This window comes from Salarias fasciatus, chromosome 6 (genome assembly GCF_902148845.1).
Source record: "Salarias fasciatus chromosome 6, fSalaFa1.1, whole genome shotgun sequence".
Classification (NCBI taxonomy): Eukaryota; Metazoa; Chordata; class Actinopteri; order Blenniiformes; family Blenniidae; genus Salarias; species Salarias fasciatus.
In genome coordinates, this window is record NC_043750.1 from 2,265,069 (window position 1) to 2,273,116 (window position 8,048).

Genomic DNA, 8,048 nt, shown 5'->3' on the forward strand with positions numbered 1-8,048 from the left:
CCGACTGTCTGACTCCTTCTCATCCCTTCAGATGTGTCAACACCTAACCCGTCGTAAAAACTTCAAAAGACCTCAGACGGAAGGAAGTTGGGGGGGGGGGGGGGGACAAATGCGCACTGGACATACGCTGGACAAATGGTGGACAAATGGCAAGGGGAGGGGTTTATTGGGGGCCATAAATCTTTCGTTTGACATATAATATCCTATCTATCTCTCTCAGGGGGAGACACATCTGCTTAAAATGCAACAGGACAAACAGAAGAGAACCCCCATTTGGGTTTCTTGGTGTCAGGAGTCCAGGGGGCCGTCTGCTCAGGAGTCTACTTAAAGTTGATAACCATCACTTGCATCAAATACATACAATTTCCATTACAGTTTCCCCCTTTTGATTAAATCAAATACATTTCAATCATCATTATTGAATGGAAAATTTTACTCAAACATGCAACTTTAAATCTTCAGCAGCAGCATAGTCAGGGTTCTAGCACAGTTCCCCAATAAGAGCGCAAAAACCCCTCCTTTCTCGACAAGACGGAGATTCAAGGCCACTCTGTTCCGCAGGCTCATGACACGCATGGTTTTCTGTTCGTCTGTGAGAGTCAAAACGATACAGCTGGAATTACGAAGTCCTCGTGCTCTTGTGTGGACTGTTTTCCCCCATCGGTTGTCCTGAGGTCCCACGAGGTCTGCCATGTGTCTGTGCTGAGGCGAAGGTGCTGTTGTCGTCTGAGGCAACAGCTTCATCAGGAACAGGAACATCTTCATCGTTGCCTCGTGGAGGGTGGACTACCTCACATGGGAGTTGATCTCAGGGATTATTCTGCCCTGTGGCTGGGAGATCAACTTAACAGCAGTGTTGTCTTGTCTTCCAATGTTTCCTTCAGCAGTCCTTTACCAGGACCCAATCTCCTGGCTTCAGCTGATGATGAAGTCCTTCTGCAGGGCGAGGGAGAGCTTCTTTCACGGTCTGTCGGTCATGGAGTCTCTGTCTTCTCGGAGTTGCATCCTCCAGCATCTGTCGAGTGGCTGCTGCCTCCTCCTGGCTTGACTTCTTGTTCTGTGCCTTCGAAGGATGATCTGGAAGTCTTTCCATTTACATCCTGTGACCGTCTGTCCCCATTGGAGATGAAGCGTTGTTGAACTGCAGTCATGGCATCTGAAAAAGAAGAAGAGAAACAGAGACAGACCTCCCTACCCTAACTTTGAACTAAGCCAAATCTTTAAACACATAAACATAAATATTCATTTAATCTAATGTTCCCTATCGTAACATGACCATTAAGAATCCTATGAAAACCTAGAAGTCAGTTACTGTTTCATTGTAAAAACCTTGACTCAGTTTCAACCTGAACCTTCATTGATGCTAAATCATCATTGCACATTACCAAATTAACCCTTGACCTTGTATAACCTGAAGAAGTCCTTAAGCATAATGCAAGAATTTAGTGTCAAATTCAACATTATATCCCAGATAAAATGTTAGAATTGATCAGCCAATCTCTTCCCTCTGACATGCTGGAACTTCTGAAATGAGAGAAAACAAAGTTAGACAATAATTCCATCATTCATATTCATCATATGATGGTATTGATGGAGGTGTTGGGTTCCAGGATCTCTGTCACCTGTTGGAAAAACTGTGGGTCTGGTTTAGAGTTAGTGGATTATTTCTGTTAGTTTAAGTGTCAGTCATATCATGCTTGAGACATGCCAGTTCAGTTAGAAACAAGCAAACAAACAACAAACAAACAAAACATTTAACATCCTATCAGGAGCTGATTGAACATCCCTCCATAAAACTGGATGCTGAGCGGAGCGCATCACAGCAGCACATACACCCATTTGGTGAGTGTGTCAACCCCCACCATGTGATAGTTCTTCCCATCCACAGGGGTCAGTTCATCAGATGATCAAAGGAAAGTCTGGTGAGGATGAGCAGCTCTCCACAGGCTCGACCCAGCCTGCATTGTGAGCAGCACACCCCAAACATTTTTTACAATGCTGTTCCACGACTCCTGAGAATCCTTTAGTGGACTGCAGTGATGTAATCTGTTGAACCGTTCCCCCTTTTTGACACATGGTCAGAACCAGGTGCAACTCTGCAGTTTGATCAGAGTAGTGAGCAGGGAGGGAACCAGAGGTCAAAGTTTCATAATCTGAACAGACAGCGAACCCAACCTGGTTCTTCCTCTGCCTCGAGGGTCCATGGAACCGGTTCCCCAGCTGCGAAAATGCGACCCATAGATGCCTCTGTTTAGAGAACACTTGTGACCTTAAGGCCCGTCCATGCTTCACATGTCCGCGTGGGTGCGCGTTGCGCGTTGGTCCGCGTGACGTAAAAATCGTCATGAATTCCTGTCCGCTAGGGTCCGCGCGGACCGGTCCGCGGACGTCCGCGCAGCAGCCAGAATTTGAGACCGCGTTGCGCATTGCGCGCAGGTCGCGGAAGTGTGCGCCTGCGCCAGAGCGCCATAGCAAACAAAACATGACGGTAAAAGTGAAAGTAGACGGAGCTCCCGCCTGATGGCTCCACTTAAAGACACCGAAAGAGTGAAAAACTCGTGGAAAGAGAGAGAGACTGTCTGGAGGGAGGAGAAGGTCTGCAGACAGAAGTGAAAAAGTAATAATCGCTCCGGCGCCGCCCCGCGATTCAGAAACAGAAAAAAAAGGCTAAATAAACTTTAATACTTAAAGATAATGTACTGACAGTGTATGTGCTTAATTTTCTCTAAATAATCCGTAATAAAGGAGCAGATAAACAGTCTGTAGAGCCAGAAAAGCTTCTAGAGGCTGCGTGGATCACCGCGCCTGCATGAGACGCGCACAGCTGAGCTCAAAATATAGCATGGGAGAAAGCGCGTCCGCATCGGTGGTGCGCGGACCTTCCAAAGCGGACGCGGAAACGCGTACATGTGAAGCATGGACGAGCCTTTACCCAAAGAGATGCTGCAACAATGTCAGGGTGTCAACTTGACACTAGGCCTCTGTAGGTGAGCAGACCAGAAGATCATCTACATACTACAAGAGGAAGAGCAAAAGATAAGAGAGGAGGACACGCAGCACTGAATTGTAAATAACCTTGCCACAGCCATGTGAAGGTGTTGGTTTCCCTTGGAATTCAAATGCAAACCAGCACATCTGGGTGAGCTGGGGCAGAGAAGAATGCATTTGAAAAGGTCCATCACAGAGAAGAATGCTGCTGTTGGTTCTCTTGCTCTGTGTCCTGACCTCCTGCAGTGTGAAAAACACATCTCTGCAGACTTAAACTCCAAATTAATTTAAAATTACTGAATGTGCTGTGCAACCACTGTCTACATAAAATCTCAGCACTGGTCAAAAATTAAGGTCTTAAGATTATTGATCACAAAAACTTTTACACATCACAGAAAAGTTGACCAGAAAATGTTAATTCCTCCCCCTTTAAACTGGTGTTTCCTCATCATGCAAGCACCAGTTTAAAATATATCTGTGATCAATGGTGGCATTTAAAAACAGTTGACTTGTAACAGAATGATTTTTCACCATGAAAATACCATTCTACTGCATTCTCTTCATATCACTTACTCTTCTTGTTCTTTACACTTTCCCTTCACCATCTTATCACTTTCATCATCTCCTCCTCTTAACCTGCTTTTCTCTGACTACAAATCTGTCTTTTACCTGATTTCTTTTTTCCATTTAAACTTTACATTTTCCCAAACTCTACCTTTTGGGAAAAAGGCACTTCATTTAACTGGAACCTTCCACTTTGCTGCAAAGCAGCCACACATTCAGTAATCCTTCTAGTCTGCATGAACCCATCATGCTCTTCTCTCACTTGCAGTATCACATCAATCCATGCTCTCATGACGATTTGCCGACAGTGCCGGACTTACAAATGAGCCGCAGTATAACTATTTGCCACAGAACATAAACCATAAACCACACACATATTTCAGACCTCACCATGCACTCACTCACATCCAAGACACTTCCTGGATGTGGAAAATCACACCTTTCTTCCAAAACCCAAACTACACCCCACAGATTGAAACTGGTGCAGTAGGTGTCCACTGAGTACAAAGCCAGAGCTCTAACACACCAAAAAGATCAACACCATGTATTCAAGGCCTTCAGATCACTCAAACTTCCACATTCATACTCAAAACATCGATGTTTCTTCCACTGAATACATTCACACTCACACAGGTACATTTGGGTTTCCCGTAAAAACAACTAATTTAGATGATTTAAAAGTTTCTAATTTTTCATTTTGGTATATTCTGAAGTCAATTTATTACAGTTCAGAGTCAGCCTGACTTTCCCTACTCTCCCCACAGCCTCTGCAGCAGCTGTGGGCAGGGATTGTGAAACTGCCCCTCCTCTTTCTTAAAATCCTATTTCGCTTCCATTCTTATTGTCTATTTGCAGTTTACTCTTCTTCTTTTTTTTCTCTCTCTTGTTAAGTTTATTGATTTTGTTTTTATTTTCTTTAGAGCTTGAAAATATACTAACACGTCAGCTGCATAGTGCGCTGGGCAGGAAAGACATTAGAAGCAAAGATCCTTCACCCCCCCCTCACAGAGTGAACTGTGAAGGAGTGAGGAAGACCACAGTCCCACACCAAGTGTGAAACGTCAAGTTTATCATTTTGTCATGTGTCTCTCTGAACAGCTGTTTTTCATAACTTTCATCTAGACCATCATAGCAGGAATAGGATGTACAGTGCAAATCTGCTGCTTCCATAACCACTAAGGAAGACACCACTCGATCATAAATCTTTTCAGCCAATTGCAAACTAGTTGGTTGTTGACCAAGTCTCCACTGATACACACAGCTGGGTGTCAGTGGGCAATCTTTCACCATTGTGAATTTGCTCATATTGTCCTCCACAGGAACAACTGGGGCCCAGCCCCTCAGGTCCTGACACAACCGCGAGCCTGAGTTTACTATTAGATCTCTACCCAGTAGATTGATCGGGCATAATTTTGATAGAAGAAATTTGTGAGTGAACTGTGGTCCTGTAGACGGTGAACAGGCTGCTGGCACTGTAAACCACTCTCTCTGCTGATGCTCAGATGTGGCTGGAGTTTATGGAATCCTCACTCAGTCTTAGACCTGGAGTGAGGAAGCCATGCTGTATGACTGAATGGGTGGCTCCTGTGTCCACCATAAATACTACAATGTGACTTCTTGTATCGCTAAGTGTCTATATATGCACGTGTGTGATGTCGCATATATGTTTGTGTGTGTGATGTCTCACTTCCCTTTTCTGTCGCTGTTGAAATCTCATCAATGGAATCCACCTTCCTGGAGTCGCCTCCCCCCTCTCACACCATCAGTCTGCTGCTCTTGGTTGTCCAACGTCCATGCTGTCCACACATGAAACAGCAACCAAAGTCTCTTCTGTGTTGACCTCCTCGTCCACAACCTCCTCTTTCGTGGCCACGTCCTCTCTGACTTCCTTGGACAGGTGCAGATCCGGAGCACATGGTTAGAGGCGCCTTATGAAGTGCAGCATCTCAGTTGGCAGTTTGTGCAGCGGCCATTTCCCTGAGCCTGTGTTTGGGCATGGCTGCAGAGCCTCCTCAGCAGAGACGGATCTCAGGTCTCAGGCTCATGTAGAGGTGGCTCACATGAGCTGCTGTGTTGGAAGACAGTCCATCCATGACTGCGGCACACAGAAGCCTTTCCCAGGAACCCGCGTCGTTCCCCAGTGTTGCAGGACGCGGCAGACCACAGTGAGACTGAAGATGTCTTCTGCACGATGCATGAAATTTTCCTCCATTTTCTGAGGGCCCTGCTTCAAGGTCTGCGTGGTCCCAGTCCAGGTCTCTCATGTGGCTCCATCTCCTGCTGGGTCGCCTGCTGAGGGTGACGGTGCCTGGTGTTGCTGCTGGTGGCGAGGGCTTTTCTCATCTCTGCTCCAGTGGGTCTGAATTCTTTGCAGAATACTTAAAACTCCTGTCCAAATGCCTGTCCATTTTCGGTAATGGTGGAATCTGCACCCCGATGGGATCTGGTGGACGCAGAACGCTGACGTTGGCGAGTGTGTGGCAGAGATCTCACAGGACTGCGATCTCAGCATCTGTTCATAGCAGAATCTGAATCAGCGTTTCCTCTGGCTTGATCGTCTGCTGCTGCTGATGGTGTCTGCTGGTGGTGGTGAGGGGGATGCGAGTCCAGGTCAGGGTCCACTTTCAGTGCAGTTAGTGCCTGTATAGCAGGAGCATAGGCCAGGAAGGTGAAGCACCACTGTTTGAATTAGTGTACGGCGGGGGCCGTGTCAGATGGTTTTAAAGCTGTTTCCTTTCTGTTTCCTACATCTAAACTCACATCCAAACCTCCTGCCATTTTACACTTAGTTGCTTTCTTTTTTTCTCTTTTTTTTCTTGAAGTTTCTGGTTCACACTCAAACTCAAACTTCCCCCTTTGGGGAAGCCAAACTTCTCACACCATTCTCTCACACACTCCACACACTCGGGCCCATATTTCTTAGACATGTCATTACATATTGGACAGTCTGGAGGACTTTCTACTTTAACAGATCTGTTACCCATCCTCAGTTGGAACGTCTTCCACTGGCCTTTGCCTTCGTGACCCCGTCACAGGGTGCAATAGTGCTAAAAACCCCCTTCCCTTAATGTAACCCAGTTACTGTGGCCCTGCCACTTAAGGAAATGTTCTTTGTGACCCAGGCACTGTGGTCCTGCCACTAAGATATCTGGTCACTGTGGCCCAGCCACTTAGATAGGAAATGCTCTAGGTGGTCCAGCCACCCTTCCTATCTCAGTCCCCCAAACAACCCAATATGAAAGGAACTCACCGGGTGCCTGATGAATTTCCTCTGAGGAGAAAAAAAAATCTGTTCGTGGATCCTATCGGTGTCCCGGACGGTGGGCTCAGACCCAGTCCCCTTCTGGTCCAGCAAATGCAGTGGGGCTGCAGTAATTTGTCTGCAGGATGATCAGTCACCAGGTCGTCGTCCTCCGCCGGGGTTCACTCGTAGGATCCTGCCGACAACGCCAAACTGTTGTGGAAATTCTATTAATAAATGCACCAACGATGAGTTCCTTATTGGTTCCTTTATTTCCAGTTGCAACAGGAGAGAAGTCACAGCTGCTCAGTCAGTGTGAGTTCTCAAGTTCTGAGACACAGACTGATATTTATACCCTGCCCTGAACCCCTGTGGCCAGGGGCAGACATGTTAATGTCATTAACATGTCTTAGAGGCTGCCTTCAGTCAAGAAGGGACACATATTTAACATATGAAGTGACAAAGGAACAAACTCCAACCACCCAACCCACTTCAACCCCCTGTGGCTGCTGATGCATCAGAGAAGAACAGCATACAGACCACAGATACCATTTGGAGATTACACCCGGTCAGGGGGAGACACATCTGCTTAAAATGCAACAGGACAAACAGAAGAGAACCCCCATTTGGGTTTCTTGGTGTCAGGAGTCCAGGGGGCCGTCTGCTCAGGAGTCTACTTAAAGTTGATAACCATCACTTGCATCAAATACATAAAATTTCCATTACAATGGACTGAGTAAGCAGGATGCAGGATGGATAGTATGAGTATGTAAGGATGTAGCAGACAGTATGCGGTTTCGAACACAGCCATATGGGCTGTGTTCGAAACCGCATACTTACCTACTACTCATACTAACTTATTGAGTATGCAGTGTGTTTACACTGGCAGTATGCGATTTTGAGTATGCGAGAAGTTCCCGGATGCATACTGCATTCGCCAGAAATGTTGAGTATACATCGTGTGTTCACTACTCATACTGAAATTGCCCAAGATGCAACGCGACGGACATTTGAATAAACTTTATTCAGTTCACAATGACTGTTTCTTCATGATGTACATTTAGCAAGCTGAGTATGGTTCTAGATTTAATCTTTCCTCCATTGTTTGTGCTCGTAGGTATGTCATATTACGAGATTTCTGATTGGATTGACAATGATTAAAAATAGTAAAAAAAAAAACAAACAAAACACTTACATCTGAGAACAAGTCCATGCTGAAAGCGACCACCACTTTGTCGCCTAATTTTTAAAAAAA